Source organism: Bombus affinis, chromosome 5 (genome assembly GCF_024516045.1).
Source record: "Bombus affinis isolate iyBomAffi1 chromosome 5, iyBomAffi1.2, whole genome shotgun sequence".
Taxonomy (NCBI): Eukaryota; Metazoa; Arthropoda; class Insecta; order Hymenoptera; family Apidae; genus Bombus; species Bombus affinis.
The window spans coordinates 12,454,985-12,471,674 of NC_066348.1; the positions used below are offsets into that span (position 1 = coordinate 12,454,985).

At 40.1% G+C, this 16,690-nt stretch overlaps 1 protein-coding gene across 9 annotated transcripts in view; it reads left to right on the forward strand.

The window, feature by feature from the left end:
- The window catches only part of LOC126916914 (TWiK family of potassium channels protein 18-like), a 363,234-nt gene that overhangs the window by 229,172 nt on the left and 117,372 nt on the right, over nucleotides 1–16,690 (forward strand). Inside the window, exon 4 of one of the 9 annotated variants that reach the window (XM_050723211.1) lies at nucleotides 13,681–13,871. The exons of the other annotated variants lie outside the window; for them this stretch is intronic. The gene's annotated coding sequence lies outside the window, so the exon portion shown is untranslated. The remainder of the gene's footprint in view (nucleotides 1–13,680; nucleotides 13,872–16,690) is intronic. 9 annotated transcript variants of the gene reach the window in all.

Here is a 16,690-nt window from a genome sequence, read left to right on the forward strand (position 1 = left end):
ATTTTTCATGAAAATGCAATTTCACCTTTCTGTGTCATGAAATACGATGAGAATGAAAAATGGCGAGTTCATTTTAAAACTTGTCAATTGGAACTTTCATCTCGATGATTAAAAATTCGTTGTATTAACGAAACGCGTATAACGATTACTATTGTTAATAAAGATTTCTCTTAAAATGTACGGTAAATTTTCAAATGCATATGAACATTATCCGGGATATTCTGACATTTAAAATTCAGTCACTCGCGATAAACATCCATCTCGGATAACGTAACTAGCAATATTAATAAAGAGATTATATCGATTAAATCGCGTGTATAATTCGTACGTAAAATAGGCGAATATCTCGTGGAAATATCTTCCGTATTAACGATACGCGCGAAACCTTCGTGATATACACGATGGCGCCTAAAACAGAATTGTTTCGTGCTCAATCGAGGATATTGGAGATGCAACGGATACAAAGGTCTTGTTATAATGACAATGAAACGTCACAACGAGCTTTGCAAAGATCAAGGCGCACGACAATGAGGTTGCGAACGAAGCTATGAAGATCAAACAGGAGCAGCAGGTCGACGCATCGAATTCAAGAACCGTCTCCTCCAGGCACAGACAGCCAGCCTTTCTCCAACAGAGAGCGAAGTAAATCATCCGGGTCTTAAACGAATCGCGGTCGAGGAGATTCTAGATGAGGTTAGCCAAGAAAAGACAAACCATCGCCGTCTCGGCTAGCAGACTAGAGGAATCCATGGATTAACCTCACCCAGCCTTTCCCCACCTTTCCACGCTATACCTTCCTCACGGCAACCATGCTTCCTTATCCGTCGTACTAATATTGGCGCAGCAAACTGTTTGGACCACAAGAGAAGAAGCTGAATAGCGTCTGTTACATCCTGCTTCTCCCGTAGGACCTGTACGCCCTCCGCGGGATTCGCACAAACCACTTCTCCCGTTCCACTTCAACCTTCTGGTCCTCTCGATGTCTTCTAACAGAGAACTTGTTCTCTCTCTATCTCTATCTATCTATCTCCGTCTTATCTATCTATCTATCTTTTTCTCTTGCCTCGATGCCCTTAAGTTCCGCAAAGTGAAATTTACAGCGTACTCGATGCCGTGTTCCGTGCATGGTGTTCGCTATAGAGGGTGTTAGAATCTTGCTTAATATTCTGCAAGGTCCCTTAGGTCACCTTACCTTCGCAAAGGTGGCCGAACTAAACGTGACTGGTGACGAAAAGAATCTGTCGCGAGTGCGATAAGATTTCGAGTACACGCGCTTCCGAAATTTCTCAACGCGCACATGAGCCACGATCCTCAACGTCCCAATTATTTGGAGAATGGATTAGTTTGAAATACGAGTGGCTTGCAGGCCAAAGTGGTTAATTTCACTTTTCGAAGTTGTTTAACCCTCGGTGCGAAAACATTTGATCGATGTTTATCCGAGATAATTTCATCAATTTTCTCTGGTTCTTGTTTCGTGCAGTGAACCGAGTTGGCAAATAAGCGGCTCGTATTTTACTAGGTAAGGAACGAACAAGGATGAAAATAAATTGACGAAGAAATATTACAGAAGGTAACGCTGGTCTCTCCCTTTCTTCCCCTTCTCTCTCTCTCTCTCTCTCTCTCTCTCTTCCTCTACGTTAGCAAAAAAATTCGAGGACTGTTTTCTGCGAGAAAAGGACTTTATCGTAGATATAAAAATCGTTGTAAGAGTAGAATTTCCTCGGAGATTCGAAGAAGATATTTGCGGGCTTCGAGATAATGGACGCCGATATAACGAAGGCAATTTTATTAAGACGCCGAAGCACGCGATTCGATTTATGGCGCAATTCAAACTCTTCCCGCGACGCTTTATGCGGTGACCGCGGAAGTTAATTTCAGAAGATTTTCAATAGCCCGATTTACGAACGGTCGAGACGAATTTACGCGCGACTCTATTTGGAAATTGCATCGCAGACGTTGAAAACACGAACACCGAAGGAATCTCGGTGGCTTGGAAAGAAAAAGGAGAACATTCGACGAGGCAACATTCTCGCGTTGTTCTTGGCGTTTTGATCACAACGATTCCTTTGAAAGGAATCGGAATTCCTTCCTTGGCAGTGGGTTCTAAGCAGGAATAATCCCGAAATAATTAACAGCATGGAATTCGATGAGGAGGCTTTTGATCGAACGAGCTTACGTGCGTAGAATATGCGGCAGGTACAAGGTCGATAAAAAGAGGCTGATAAAGGCGCATAAAGGGAGAGGAGCTTTGCCTGGTTCAATCTCCTCGTATGGAAACTGATATTCTATAAAGCGTCGTGCTGCAGTACACTCTTTCAGTCCTTTGGAAAACGCATCTGTAATGCATGATGACAAAGAAAGGGGATTACGTCAAGGGGGAGGGGAAAAAGATAAAATGAAACGAATAACGATAGCAGCCGGAGAGATGCGCCGTACACTCTCTTTTCACTTCTCCTTTCTCTCCTGTCAAGCTAACCTCTTTCTTCCCCTTTCTATTGTTACGTAGACATCGTTTTCTCGCTTATTTACGTGCCTTTCGGACAGTTTTATTCGCTTTTAGTCTTTCTGCAAATTGGAGTAGCCACTTCGTTTCATGCACGTGTATACCACTGTCCTTCGTTTTATCCTTTCCCCTGCCTCTCTCTCTCCTTTGCATCTACCTTCCTAGCCTTGTTACTGCTTCTCGTGCCGCACCTCGGATGCTGTTTGTTATTTGCTTATCTTACCGTCGCCATTCGTCCCCATTTTCTCCACTTTATTATACTTTTTCTGCGTATCAAAGGGGAAAAGAAACGGCGACACGCTAAGTTGAGCGTTGAAACATTTGCTGGCAGAATAACAGGACAACTACTGAAATTTTCAACGTCGGAAATTTCGGATATTTGCCTTATTTATTACACGATTAAAGCGCGTAAAAGTCTGAACGACAAGTTCTTCGCATTTCGTGACACGAATAATGTACGTGACGAACGTGAAGATTGGTATAGCCGAATATGCCCAGTGTCCTATTTTTAATCAGCACGCGAGAACGGTGTCAAGATTATCGGTTGTATTACAGAGCGAATTAAATAATCAGGTTGCGGATTTTTATTCAGATTCCTTTGTCAAATCAATAACTTCGTACCGTTTGCTTAATTCCTTTATTCAAAGAGTAAGATCTAGATTTACCTACTAAGTATCATAAAGAATATTATACTTTGAATGTTTTCATATGTTTCTATATTTTTTATATCTTTCAATTTCTCATAATTGCATAAAAATATACGATCTGTAAATGACGTTTACTGTGTTTCAATGGAAATCCATGACGACTAGTTCTTCTTCCAACTGATAATAAGTTTACCGATGTGAAAACATATCCAATAAAAATTCGTTTCTACGTTCAAGCAATGATAAGATGATAATGTTGTCATACATTAGTAAATGCATTGTAGACGATAAGACGATTCATCGTTGTAACATATTCCGATCAACCGCTCTAAATGGACTTGTAGTATACATTTCAACTGCAGACGCACGCGTGCACACTTATGCAACGGATGTGACATTATATCCAGTATTGAGTAAATACATGCGTCGGTGACACGCCTTGCTCAATGTACGGTTCGTCGATGTACCGTTGCGAGTTATTATGTGACTCGTATAAACCCATACCAATGTACCTGGCCACCTATGTATGTTCACCCTATGCTCGAAATTTGGGAATGCTCGTAATGTACCACGTGCAACTACCGGTACAGTCCCTGAGACGGGGCTCGACGTGTGGCCATAGAGAGGTTAGACAGAATCGTATTGTGCAACGCGCAGACTGCGCTAAATTCAAATACGCGCCAAGCAAATTTCGTTCTGACTGCCAACAAGCCCGGTTTCCTAGCATCGCGTAGTAAAATCTAAAAATTCTCTTTATCTCGTTTAACACGTTGATCGCCATGCGAATTTTATATATCTTGCTGTGGGAGCTGAAATACATCGAAATATACGTACTACAACGTGGCATTTGTTATCCGGATCGTTCACGTTATCATTTTTTAATCGGTGGAATTATCTCATTACGATCATACTAAATTTAGCAACGTGGATCATCGATCACCACTGTGGCAGTCAACGTGTTTAGAATATACCTGATTATACCTTGATTATTAAACGTTCGTAAGTTTTCCTTGGAAAAGGAAACAACGAATGTTTCTGGACGACATCGTGGAGAAATTTTCCCAGTTACTACTTAAGAATTATCTCGATTTTTCAAGAACAAGTTGCACAATAGATAATGCATAATAAAAACTAAACGTTCTCTTCATTTTACTAAAAAGGTCAGATTTTAATTTATATCTTGATTATAAAATGTTTGTATGTAAATTGTCCGAGTTGTTTCAGTTACATCCTGCATATTACATTTTCTGCAAAACGCTTTTTAACAAAGGAAACAACAAATCATCCTGGACGACATTGTCAAGACATTTCTCGAGTTGTTAACTTGGAACCATCCTGATTCAACGAGAAAGAGGTACAAGCGGTATTCGAGTCTTTAACGCGTTGCCGACCCTTGTCAGTTTTCCTTTATTTCGGTCGATCTTTCTTCCGCAACGATCATCCCTCGCTCTTCGCTCGCGGGATTTCGCTTCACGTTTACACGACGTGGTAAATAAGGATTTAGTCGATTCGCCAGCTTGATCTCGCTATCTGAACGACTGGAAGCGGCTAAAAGTTTCTATGATAAACGATTCTGTCTTGATGTTAAAAACTACCCAACCCTCGCCGGTTCCTCGTTTCTCTTCCGAGTTTCACGCTTATCGTTGTATCGTTCGTTTTCCATCAACTTGTCGAGCATGAAAAATTACCGAAAGGCACGCGAAGGACTTTGCTAGTACGTTTGCTAAACAAGCTATTAAATCTGGTAATCCGGAGTTGGAAAATTTTCTCAATTTCCAAAATGGTATTCCAATTATAGCTGAATGCCGTGCGAGATTAATATTTGCCAAATTTCAAAATTTCGATTTGACTTTGCAAAAGTTAGTTCTTCGAGCAATTTTCCAAATTTCAGAGTTCGAGTTTCTATTAGTTGCTTTGGATCCATACCTTTCCCTCCGCTTTGGTAATTTACCTTCCCTTCATATTCCATAAATTGGTTCTATCACAGTTAGCAGTATATATCTGAATATATTGCCAGATTTAAGCGAATAGATTTCGCAACTAAGATACAAGACGATGGATTGATTGAATAAAAAGATGTTTCCCACTTTTTCCTAACAAATATTCAAATATAATTTATTATCTAGGGAATTTTATAATTTCTTTTTTGCAAGATGAGAAAACAATAGTCGTTCCGATTTATACTTTTTCCTATAGTACGTAAGTTTGCTAATGGTTTTATCATGTTTTCATAAAAAGAAATCCATTTCCAAATTAACGGTTGGTAGCAGCTGCCACTCATACGGCGAATTGCACGAACCACTTTAATAAAATAAAGTAACTGGAGATATCCTTAAGCGGAACGCCAATACATAACGCGAGTGAAATATCCGTATCATTTGACCGACACTTATTCGTCTTGATTTCCTTCCGTCGTAGAAACGATTCTCGTTCCATGGTGGTAACATCCGTCACAAACAAGCCGTAACTACGTACGTGGTTGCCTAGCCGACTGGGCAATTGGTACAGTGAAAACTAAGTTAGACTCGAAGGTCCTCGAAATGGAGTTACCTTTACAAACCCAGTCGTGGTCAGTATCAGTACTCGCAATCCGCTTGTTCTGACGTATTAGCGACACATAAGCATTCTACAGATTTTGAGATGGCTAATGTTTCATCGTTAATTGTTCTAGAAATTTTAATTCTCGTTAGAATCGCCACAGCTTCGTTTATTACTCTTCACCTTTGTAGCATTGCTTTATTATTTATTCGAAATATCCTTTTGCGTTCTTTTATACACTTTTCATAATACACTGGTACCTTTTACTTTTATTTTAGAGTTTGACACGGCATGTTATTTCCATTCGAAGCTGTACGAGTACAAGAATTTATAAAATACCTTTAATTAGAAAATCCGAAAAATCTCGTCCCTTATTTCCACGGATACGTGTTTTAATCTCGAACTCTTTAACTGAAAAGCGATCTTGAGAACGTCGGACGCGTAATAACGGCAGAAGGCTAAAGATGGAATTAATTCGATGTAAATACCCGGGATAGATCATCGGGAATAGCTTCCGAACGAGCGGATGCACAAAGTCGGTGTTCCGACACTCGAACGATCACGATCCCCTAATGAACAGGTCCGTAAAATCGACGAGGGTGAAATGATCCCTAAACGATGAACGGCATTCGCGAGGCATCCTCGGCACGAGGGTGACCGAAGCATCGGTATTCATCCTTCGGCACGTATTCGTCGGAGTAGATTGACCTCCTGAGAAAAATCACGGCTCGTGTCCGTGACTATATTCCGACGGTCTCCACTCGACTTTCTACTCGAAACGACCGAGCTCTTGCTCGTCGAAGACCGCACGCGGTCTGCCGTGACTCTTTTAGCGATTCAATTTTCTTAGGATAGCGGACACGTCGCATAGCTCGGAATTGACTGAATAAGATATACTCGTCCTGAATCGAGAAGCTAGAAGCTAGAAGCGCGGAATGAAAGGGCTTGAATAGGCCCTTGCCCGAGGTATCATCGTACTTATTCGCCATGGAATCGGTCACGAGGCACGAAGCCAGCCTAGAATTTACCGCTTACTCGACCGTTTTAAATCCTTCTGGCGGACGAGCACCGACCATTTGCCCTTTACTTCGTCAGCCGTTTTTCACCCTCCGTTCGCCGATTCTTCTTCAGTTCCGACGTCGCGCCACTCGAACGCCCGACGACGAATTGCCGAGCCCGCTTCGCTTCCGCCTTGTTCTCGCTCGATTAATATTCCTGCGAAGCGCGAGACTCCAGGAAACGACGTCGCGCTTCTTTTTGCCATCCCCCGCCGATCCTGCAAGTCGGATGAAATCCCGACCTCATTACTAATCGGTCCCGTGAAAGTCGGTAATGGATTCAGGGGTCGCGGCGGGACGCGCTCCTGCTATGAATATTAAGTCTCAGATTTTCGGAAGACATTCCCGACCGCACCTCCACGATGATCCGCAGAGTTGAATAATTTTGTGGTTCGCACGTTTTCATTCAGAAATTTGCTCCATCGTGCTGCGGGATTTGAACCTTCGATTAAGATTAATTTCACAAGCATCTGTCCTTGCTACGTACGATCAATAGCATACTCGTCGTACGTACACACGCTTCTAAATCTTGCTCGATAGTAAGTTATTTCAAGTTCGATCGTTCGACTCCTCTTGACCGTTTTATTTCATTTCATGATTCGACAGAAATTACTTCGAGTATTAATTTATCGTATTATACGCCGATATTAGGGAGTTCCGCTCGGCTGCGAATACTAATACCTACGTAAAACGTATGTAAGCGTTGATTGATTATGGCATTTATGGATAGGCTAATGGATAGTTTAAAACTCAGCACTTGTAAAGCTATTTTGAGTGCTTCATCAATAACGTCGTTATATCATAATGTAGCGACGTGTTTAATTTATCGGCTATATCTATATAATTTACACGTATGTATATTTATCGTAAACAGTTGTTACATACTAAACGCGTGGAAAACGTGTGACGTTGAGTAAAAGTGTCTGACGACGTGACTAACTTTTACGTAGCATTTCTTCCAACCTATGGAATCGTTTATGTTTTGACGTGAACGTAATGAAAATCGGAGAGCCCTGCGAAGATACGCGATTATGCGATGTACATGTAAAATTTCGAGTTTATCTAGAATGGCGAGATAACAAATCATTTAAGTACATTACAACGCAATTAACGATTATCCGAATAATAACATTTTGATAAACGGCGACATGGCGAGCCCTTGATACGCGCACCGATGTAAAATCCATTAAACCAGTGAAAATTTACGCTCAACTATGGCGATTGATAGAAGGCTTGAAATAATTGTAAATCGATATTAAAATTTCGCGATATTAGTGTTTGGAAATTAAGCAGCTTTTATCAAAGAGCAGATTCGTTTGTCTACGTTAAAGATCAATTACCTCCGTTTGTTAAACGATAAACGAATCGTGTTTACCGTTGAAAATTCATCTAATAAAAAATTATGCTATACAGAAGAGATGCCTCGGTAGATATTTGTTCATATTTTGCGATATAATTTGCCTGGTTATTAAACTTGAAATACGTTCCTTCGAACAACCGAGAATTTACTTCAAAATGATATTCATATTGGTAGGAAACAGAAATTTCGAAGCAGATGTATTTTCTGCCTCGACGATCGAATGTACGTATAGCCTCGTAAATTACAACTTTACGCTCTTATGATTTCCCTAGATACGTTTATAGAGTTGTCGATACGCAGTCCGTGAATTATCGATACGTATTCACGGACCGCTTTAAACTGTATAATGTCTCCAATTAAAAACCAATCCGTTATGTTTCGCTGCGTAATCGATTTTATTTTTAAATCCTATATTTCGAAATTGCTCGCGTCGTCATCGAAATTTAAGAAATGTTATATTTCACGATAGAACGAGAATTCGCTCTGGATCATTTACCGAAATTGCTCAAAAATAAAAGCCGCTACGAACAGATAAAAATCGAGAGTGTTTTAGCGAAGTTATATAGGTAGGTGAATGCAATATCTCAAGCGTAACACATGGCGTATTATAAAGTCATAAAGGTTATTCAATTTCCCTTCAAGACACAAATTCAGTTCAAATAACTTTGATGTAGAAATTATTTCATGTACATAAATTCTCTGTACGATGTCGACTTCGAAATATTGCAAGAGAACGACTGTAGCTTTAAATGCAGATACTTTCCACCAGTAAACTACTTTATCGTATCTCCTCCATATAACCGCATGAAATTAAATTAATTTCCTGTCTCTACGAAAAGTATTTCTACGTTGTTGTTTCGACCACTCGCGGAGAGACGCGATCGCGAGGAAGCACGTCAACGGAAGTCGTAAATTCCCGTTACGATTAGATAATCGACGCCACGAAATGATCGACCCCCTATTTCGGTTAGGGTAATAGAGGTAGTTAAATTGAATATGACACTGATATAACAAGCTATAAATCACAGTTTATTCCGACAACTTTGTAAAGAAGATAGTTACGCTCGTGCGTATGTATTAGTTAAATAAGTGACTGATCTAAGGGTGTAAACCCGGTCAAAAGGATATTGACTGTTCGAAAGATGGAAAATCAGTGAAGTTCGGTGACGATGCTGTGGCGGAGGAAAGCTAAGGATGGGTGTGTCTAGCGCACGAGACCATCGGATTTGTTGATGACAATTTTGGCTAGGAGAGTGAGGAAAATAGGCTTCGTTGTTAATTGGTTATTTGCTATGGTGGTGGGTGAGGAAGGATGCTAACCGTTCTCGAGATAAAGTTGCTAGTGGGAGGCCTCCTATGTGAGAAAAGAAACTTCTCCGTGTCAACCCGTGGTGGGCAGTAAACTTTAGAAAACAATTCAGTGAAAGAATGCTTGTTCGGTCTGAAGGACCTTAACTAAAAAATTCCTGAGATTTGTGGAGGCTACTTGAGACTATTGAGGGTATTCAGTAAGGATCTGCGGACATTTGGTTGTCATCTTACCCGCGGTGTGTGCCCTGATCTAGGTAGAGTGTCGCTCGACGTAACAGTTATTGTATTCACTATTGCATTTATATACTATTTAATTAAGTCTGTGTATATTAAATTTCAATCATTTGTGGCTATATAAATTTTATGCTACGCGAGTAAAATATGGAACCTGATAAGAAGACGCTTCATTGGAAAATAAAAGTACGTACTGTTAAGGTATAGAGAGGATTTGGAAAAACAAATAGTTTGAAATTTAATTACAAATTATTCGGCTCTACATATACTTTACTCTCTGAAGGATTCGATAATCTACTCGCTTGGTTGTTTGTTTTTTTCTGATTCTTCCAATCGCTTCTAGTGGCTTTTAATAACTTCTAACCGCTTTTAATCGCTTTAGTCTCAACCAAGACCTGGACGTGCTTCAAAGCTCACATACACTTCCACACGTACAGTATAAATGTACCATCTATTTACAAGTACCTTTTGTAGCCTCTGTATCGAGAACCATGCTCCGATTACTAAGAACTATTCGCACGAAAAGTTGCAAAGATTTCCTTATCCTCGCCTTGTAATAATATACATTATTTAAAAATACATTTGTTTGCTACATTTCGTCTAAACCGTAGGTAGAATGCCGAGATAAATCACGGCAGACTAAAACCGCGAATAGAGGCGACGAAGCAAGCTGTCCCTGGCGATTAAATGTCCATTAGTCGGATCCAATCGGTAAGAGAACGAATTACATTGAACGACGCGTTTCGCGAGGAATCGTACGTGCGATGTCACGGTTGTTAAGAGAATACTTTTGCCGGTGAAAGCCGTGGATGGTAAGATAGGTGGCGCAATAAATGTCACTACGGACAGAGCTTAAGGCTGACCATCACGGGCCGTTTGCCAAACGAACTTCTATCTTTAGTTTTGTCGATCGTTTTGCTCGTTTAGCAGGATCCAGGCCAGCTTTCTTGGCATTCGAAGCACCATATCCACCCTCTTTCGTCCAAGTATCGTTAGCATCGTCGCATCGAGGACACGTTCGTCTCACACCCTTAGGCTTAGTTTCGAAAGCTCTGGCTGTCGTCTGGAAAACACAAACCTCGCAGGAACGACCGCCGGCATCGTCTGGATACGGGCATCCGTTCCTCCAGTTTCTGGTCGAGCTAACCTCCCGATTCTATTTCGCTGTATCTTCAGTTGAACGTAAAGTTCGTGGCATCCGGTTCGTAAAGGAACTCGGCAAACTGTCGAGTTGCAAATTCGTATCGTCATGCCAAACGTGCTGGTCCGAAATCCGAACGAAACTATCCTACGGCTTGGCCGACACGTTCCAAAACGTTCCTCTCGCACGTGTATTTAGCGAATTACTTGCTAGTTTGTTTTAATTTCGTTAACGTATCTACCTGTACGTTTGGTTTCACTTCTCATGGCGCGTTTCGGTTCGTTGCTGTTCAACTGTGAATATCGAGCTGTGATTCCTTCTATTTTCCAAACATTGTTATTTGCTAGGTTAGACGCACGCTCGGGAATTATCGGATTAACGCGCTTCATTCGTTCGCTCTATTTAGAACTTTTCTATTGTGATAAATTTGAAATGCAACGGAGAGGCAAAGCAGCAAGGGAAACGAAGTCTGCAGATTATAATGGAACTTTCCTCCACCCGTATTCCAGTTATTGCAAAACTCTAATAAATTGTACTATTCCATTTTACTTTTCTAATAACTTTATTTAGCGTTGTACGTTGTGAGACACGTACGAGCTGGATTAACAGATTTGTAATTAAAAACAAGCGAAGAACGAAACCAGCGAAAAGCATTGAATTTAAGTTAACTGTCACAGCACTTATGGTCGCCAGTATACGATTTAATATTTTGACATTTCACTCGTTCGAAGATATCACTGTAAGAACTGCAACATTTTTATATGTTACAAACACTTCAGGGGCATCGTGCAACGAGAATTTTTCTTCGATGAACGATCAGTATGCAGCGAGGCTTTCAACCATACGTCTTACTTTGAATTTGTACCAAACTCTAAGGAGTTTCAAAGTTAAACGATCGAACTTTACTGCTATGTTCTACGAGCAAAAATAGGAAAAAATGTGTAAACGTAGATCCGGAAACGTCTTACTAAAAACTTGTAACGAGGATATTAAGTGTGAAAATACTGTTGGAAGGATGAGCGAGTATCGTAGGATAATTTGTCTGCTGTTTATGCTAAAAGCGAATCGATAAAGATGCCCGCCAAGGTGAGAATCAGGAGTAAAATACTCGCGGGAAATGTCAGATATCGAGCATGCTTGTTTTAGAGTGTCTCTGTAACAGAGCATCTCAATAAGTATTTCTGACATATCACGTCTCAGGAGAGAATCCGACAATTCAAGTATGTACTTGAGAACATTGCTTTCAAAACAGAAACTTCGATTTATCGACTATAAACTCCTCCGTGTTATCGTTCCATCTTCAAGAATGCTCACTTCTCTTATAATACAAACTTGTTAGGATATAACCAGCGATTTATCTTGGAAATTTCAATTCCGCAAGACTACAGGTTACATGTTGCTAAAGTCGCGAAGCCGTTTATATTGATAATTTAAAAAAATATTTAATTTAAAATTTATCTCTTTGCGAACCAATAAAGTATAGTCGCGTGAAAATTTCATTGAGCTATCTATGAAAAACTAAGTTACGTGAGTGCTCGTCATCCTCAGCCTCTCAAAGTTGAGCTCCTAAGAACATTCTCCATGACAGTATCTGCCGCTAACTTCCGTATTTCGGCTCGAATATTCTCTTTCAGTTACTCGATGGCCCTTAAGTTTATTTACGTATTTACAGGTTGTCCTCGAGGCAACATAAATGGAAAAAATTAGAAACTGTCAAGTCTATCGAAAGGTTTAATCGAAACTCAATTTCTGCAAATGGAACTTTATCATTTCAATTCGTCGAGTAACACCGTAACCTTCCATAATCGATCTTCCAGATACAACTTCAGAAGTTCTCGAACGAAAGAAAAGAAATTCAATTAAAAAATATTATGAATACTTCTACCGATCTTTTCACGACTTCTGCATCACCCTGTTTATTTCAGCCTCTGAATCACTCGTTTCATGGCATGTATTTCCTTTTATTTGGTTTTCATTTCCAATTAAAATATTTTTTAAATCAAACTAATCGGGTTTTAGTACATGCAACTTATTGCCTCTCCAGCTTATGGAACCATCTCGCCATGTTTTGCCGTTTACGTTCTATTTAACTAGTAATATCAAGTTCGATTGAAAATTAATGATCAGTGTTCTTTCTTCTCTTTTTTGTTAACGTCGAATAAAATTAAAAATGCATGGATCTACGAGTAACCTTTGAACATACAGGTAAGTAATATTTATACGAATTTCGAAGTTGAGGGTTCGAATGTTTTTCGTACGACACAAGGTCCATACATTGGCTTTTCCATTACTATTTTTTACACAGCCAGCTAACGTCCGTTCCAGTTTTCGAACAATTTTGGACTGTTTTGTCATTCGCGCATGTTGCTTGCTTCCCGTTACTCGTTTGTCATTTTACTTGTGCCAGAAATGTTTGACGTCAATGGCGATCTGAAATCCGAAAATTTTTGTTATTTCCAACGCGATACCATAGCCGACGTCGAACGCTGGGAAAAACAATACTCGCGCCGTTTCAACGATTTTGACTTCTCTAAATTCGATATCAAAATAATCAAGCGTCTCTATCGTATTTCGTTTCTACTCGAAGCTTCGTACGCTACTTCCATCGAATCGCATCGGTGAAATGTTCATCAGAGAACAGTATATAGCGCTTCTCAAGAAGGAGTTCGACTAAACTTTGAGCTGCGCGATCGAATTTGTGAAAGGCTACCGCCGCTGGAAAAATTCGTAGAATCGTCGAATCGAATGACAATGGGCGAACGTGAACAGGTAGGAAAGTCGAACTGCGGCAAAGGTCTGGGGACCCGAATTACAGTTTCGAAGGAGAGTAAAGCGAGTCGAATCCTCTTCTTCGCCACTCCCCCGTCTCCTTTATGTTCGTTTTGCAGGTTTGTCCCCAACGAGCGACGGCTTGTTTGTCGCAAGATGTCGACCGGATTTGTAAACCACCCTGTTCGAATCGACCGAATTATTCCTGGAACCGCGAGATAATTAAGGAAGTTTCACCGAGGACAATCCGTCTTGGCTGACTGCTTCTGTGGACTCGTCCCGTTGGAAAAGGGGTTGAGAAGACAGACTGGTTCGTAGCGATCTACGATCAACACTCTCTCTTTCGTCCCCCGCCCTCTGTTTCTCTTCCTCTCTCTCTCTCTCTCCTTCTTCCTCTGTCTTATCTTTCCCTTTCGCTCCTGCTGTCTGGATGAACACCCCGTTCGATACGTCTTCTCGTTTGGCTAGCTTCGATCTACCAAGGGACAGGCGAGACGTGCTCGCGTCAAGAACTTCTTGAGATCTGCCTCGAACAATACTATACCTTAGTCCTTACTCGTGCACCTTGCAATTTCGCCTTGCAACTTTCTTGTATAGAAGAGGAAGGAGACCGACCGAGTCTGTGAAACGCAGAGTTCTGGTATTATGGTTTCACGGTAAAACATAGTGTGTCAAGCGTTTGATGAATTGTGATGGAAAATTGTGAGAAGTTCCCTTGGAAATTTAACTCTGTTTACAGGGAAATGAATGCGAATAAGTTGGACGTAGTTGGTGCGCTGTGTTCCGTTTGGATATCGCGAAACGGATATAGAATTAATTTTCAGTTTATTTTGTAATAATTGAAATAAATGATGATCCGCCAGCGATAAGTAGACCGTGGATTTTTACGAAAATTTATATTTCTCAGAATATAGTTTAAAAACTAGAATATCGGTGAAAAATTGTTCTACCACGTGATATAGAAAGCATTACGCTTTGAATATTTTATACATCTTTTATATTATGTGCATTTTATGTAATTTTATACTTTAAAATTTCTTATATGTAGACGCATAACAATTCACAGTCTAGCGATAAGCCTAGGTAATATACAATTTCCAATTATTCTTTGTATTATTTTATTTTAGGTTGCGTTATTTCCAGCACGTTTGGCTTCGAATTTCTCCCGTTTCGTTCATCAAAGTTTCTCCGTTTTAAAAGAACCCGTACAAAATTTACATTAAATACTAGGTTTCCCAGCGGAGGAAAAAAGAAAGCTAAATGCGACTCCGTTCGCTATTCTTGGCGAAAATGCAAACCAAGAAGCGTCGTTTCTGTGCGTATAAAAAAACAGGGGGTTATGGAGGTCGTGGTGGCATCAAAGTATGACCGAAGTACCTCCATCCTCGGTCTCGTTTATGGTCGAGCGTCTCGGAACCACAGAGTGCATCGTATAAGTGGTGACGGAAAAGGGAAATTTCATTTTGTATGGCGTCGTTTTCTTTTCCCGTCCCGCTGTCCCTTTTTCACCGAAATTATCTGCGAACCGCTCTACACGCAGCGCTCTTTGCTCGTTAAAGCGGAATATCGAGCTGCATGCAACCTCTGCCTCTCGTTGGTTTTACACACGCGCACATGTTCACCTATCTACACACACTTGAAAAATCTTTGTGCTGTTTTGCGATAAGATTTTAATATTATAGATGAGTAAAATGCATAACGGCTTACGAAGTGTCTGTATAATGTCATTGAATCTACGAATAAAAATAAGAAGAAGAGGCGTTGTACGCGTAGAAATGAGTTCCATGGAAGCAAATAGGATGCGTGCTGAAATATTAATTAATACTTTGAGTAACTATGACATGGATATTATGGAGAAAACTATCTCTAACTATTTGTACGATCGACTATTGGAATCAAAAATCGAGGTTTAGAAATCATTTTATGAATGCAGAATGACTACATTTTTTAGGGTTGTACAACCCCTGTGCGTTTAATAGCAATAAATGTATTTCAAATAACAAATTAAGGGCATACAATTTCGCGAACACGTGGGTTGCTCTCTTAGTACACTCAAGTAAACTCTTCGAAAAATACTTTGGATAATATTAACGCGATAACTTCCACGGTGATCATCAATGATCTACGTTCTATTAAATTATCTTAAAAATGATTAAAATACGACAAACTACATCGATCAAAATATTTCCAACGTTATGAGTGAGCTATAGAACAGTTGCAGAGAGAAGGTACGAAAATGCAATATTGTATTTTTCAAGAAATAAATGTTAAGGTGTAATATATTTCAATTTATTACAACTTCTATGGTGAGATACGTACATGTATGTATAAAATTGCGTGACAGTCAAGGTAGCTTGCCACGCGCGAGGTCATAATATCAGCGACAAAGACTACGCATCGAAACAGAAAATGATGCTTCTGATAGAAATTTGCGTGAAAAACATGACGTTAACCTTAATTGATCACTTCGGAACGTTAAAACTAACGTTTCAAACGAGTAGACAGAGATATTGCATTTTACGCTTTATCACCCTTGCCTTTATCCCGTCAAGCTTCTTCCGCGTTTCATATTCCTTTCCTTGCCCACACCCATCATCCATTTTCCACGTTTATTTCTTTTTTCAAATATCGTAAAGGTTCATGCTTCACGACTCTTGTTGCCCGTTTCATGCCCTCTCACCTTACGTTCTCCTATTTCCCCTGTTTCTTTTTTTTTTCCTCTCCCACTGCTTCAACGTTAGATGATTTCATAGAGACACGTCGCACACGCTAACGTTCACCAGTTGTTCGACACATTGTATTTCTGTCGCTGACAATAATTTCCATAATGCCGCGACCGTTCTTCTCCAGGAAACGTTGCCACTTTGAATCCATGAATTTCTGTGGCAATTTTTCCGCCGAATTTACCGCGTAGTTAAGATAATTTCAACTACAAGCACAGTGAACGACGCGGAATATGTCTTTACACATTTACGTTAGCAATTACATATTTCACTGCCAAAATGTTTCAGTTTGAAATTCCTCGCTCGATTTACGGTATTTACAAACGTAAACTGTCGATGAGAAAATTTGTATAATTCAATGATACGTAAAGCGGGCGTTTTTCAATGAAAAGCAAATACGTTTTCG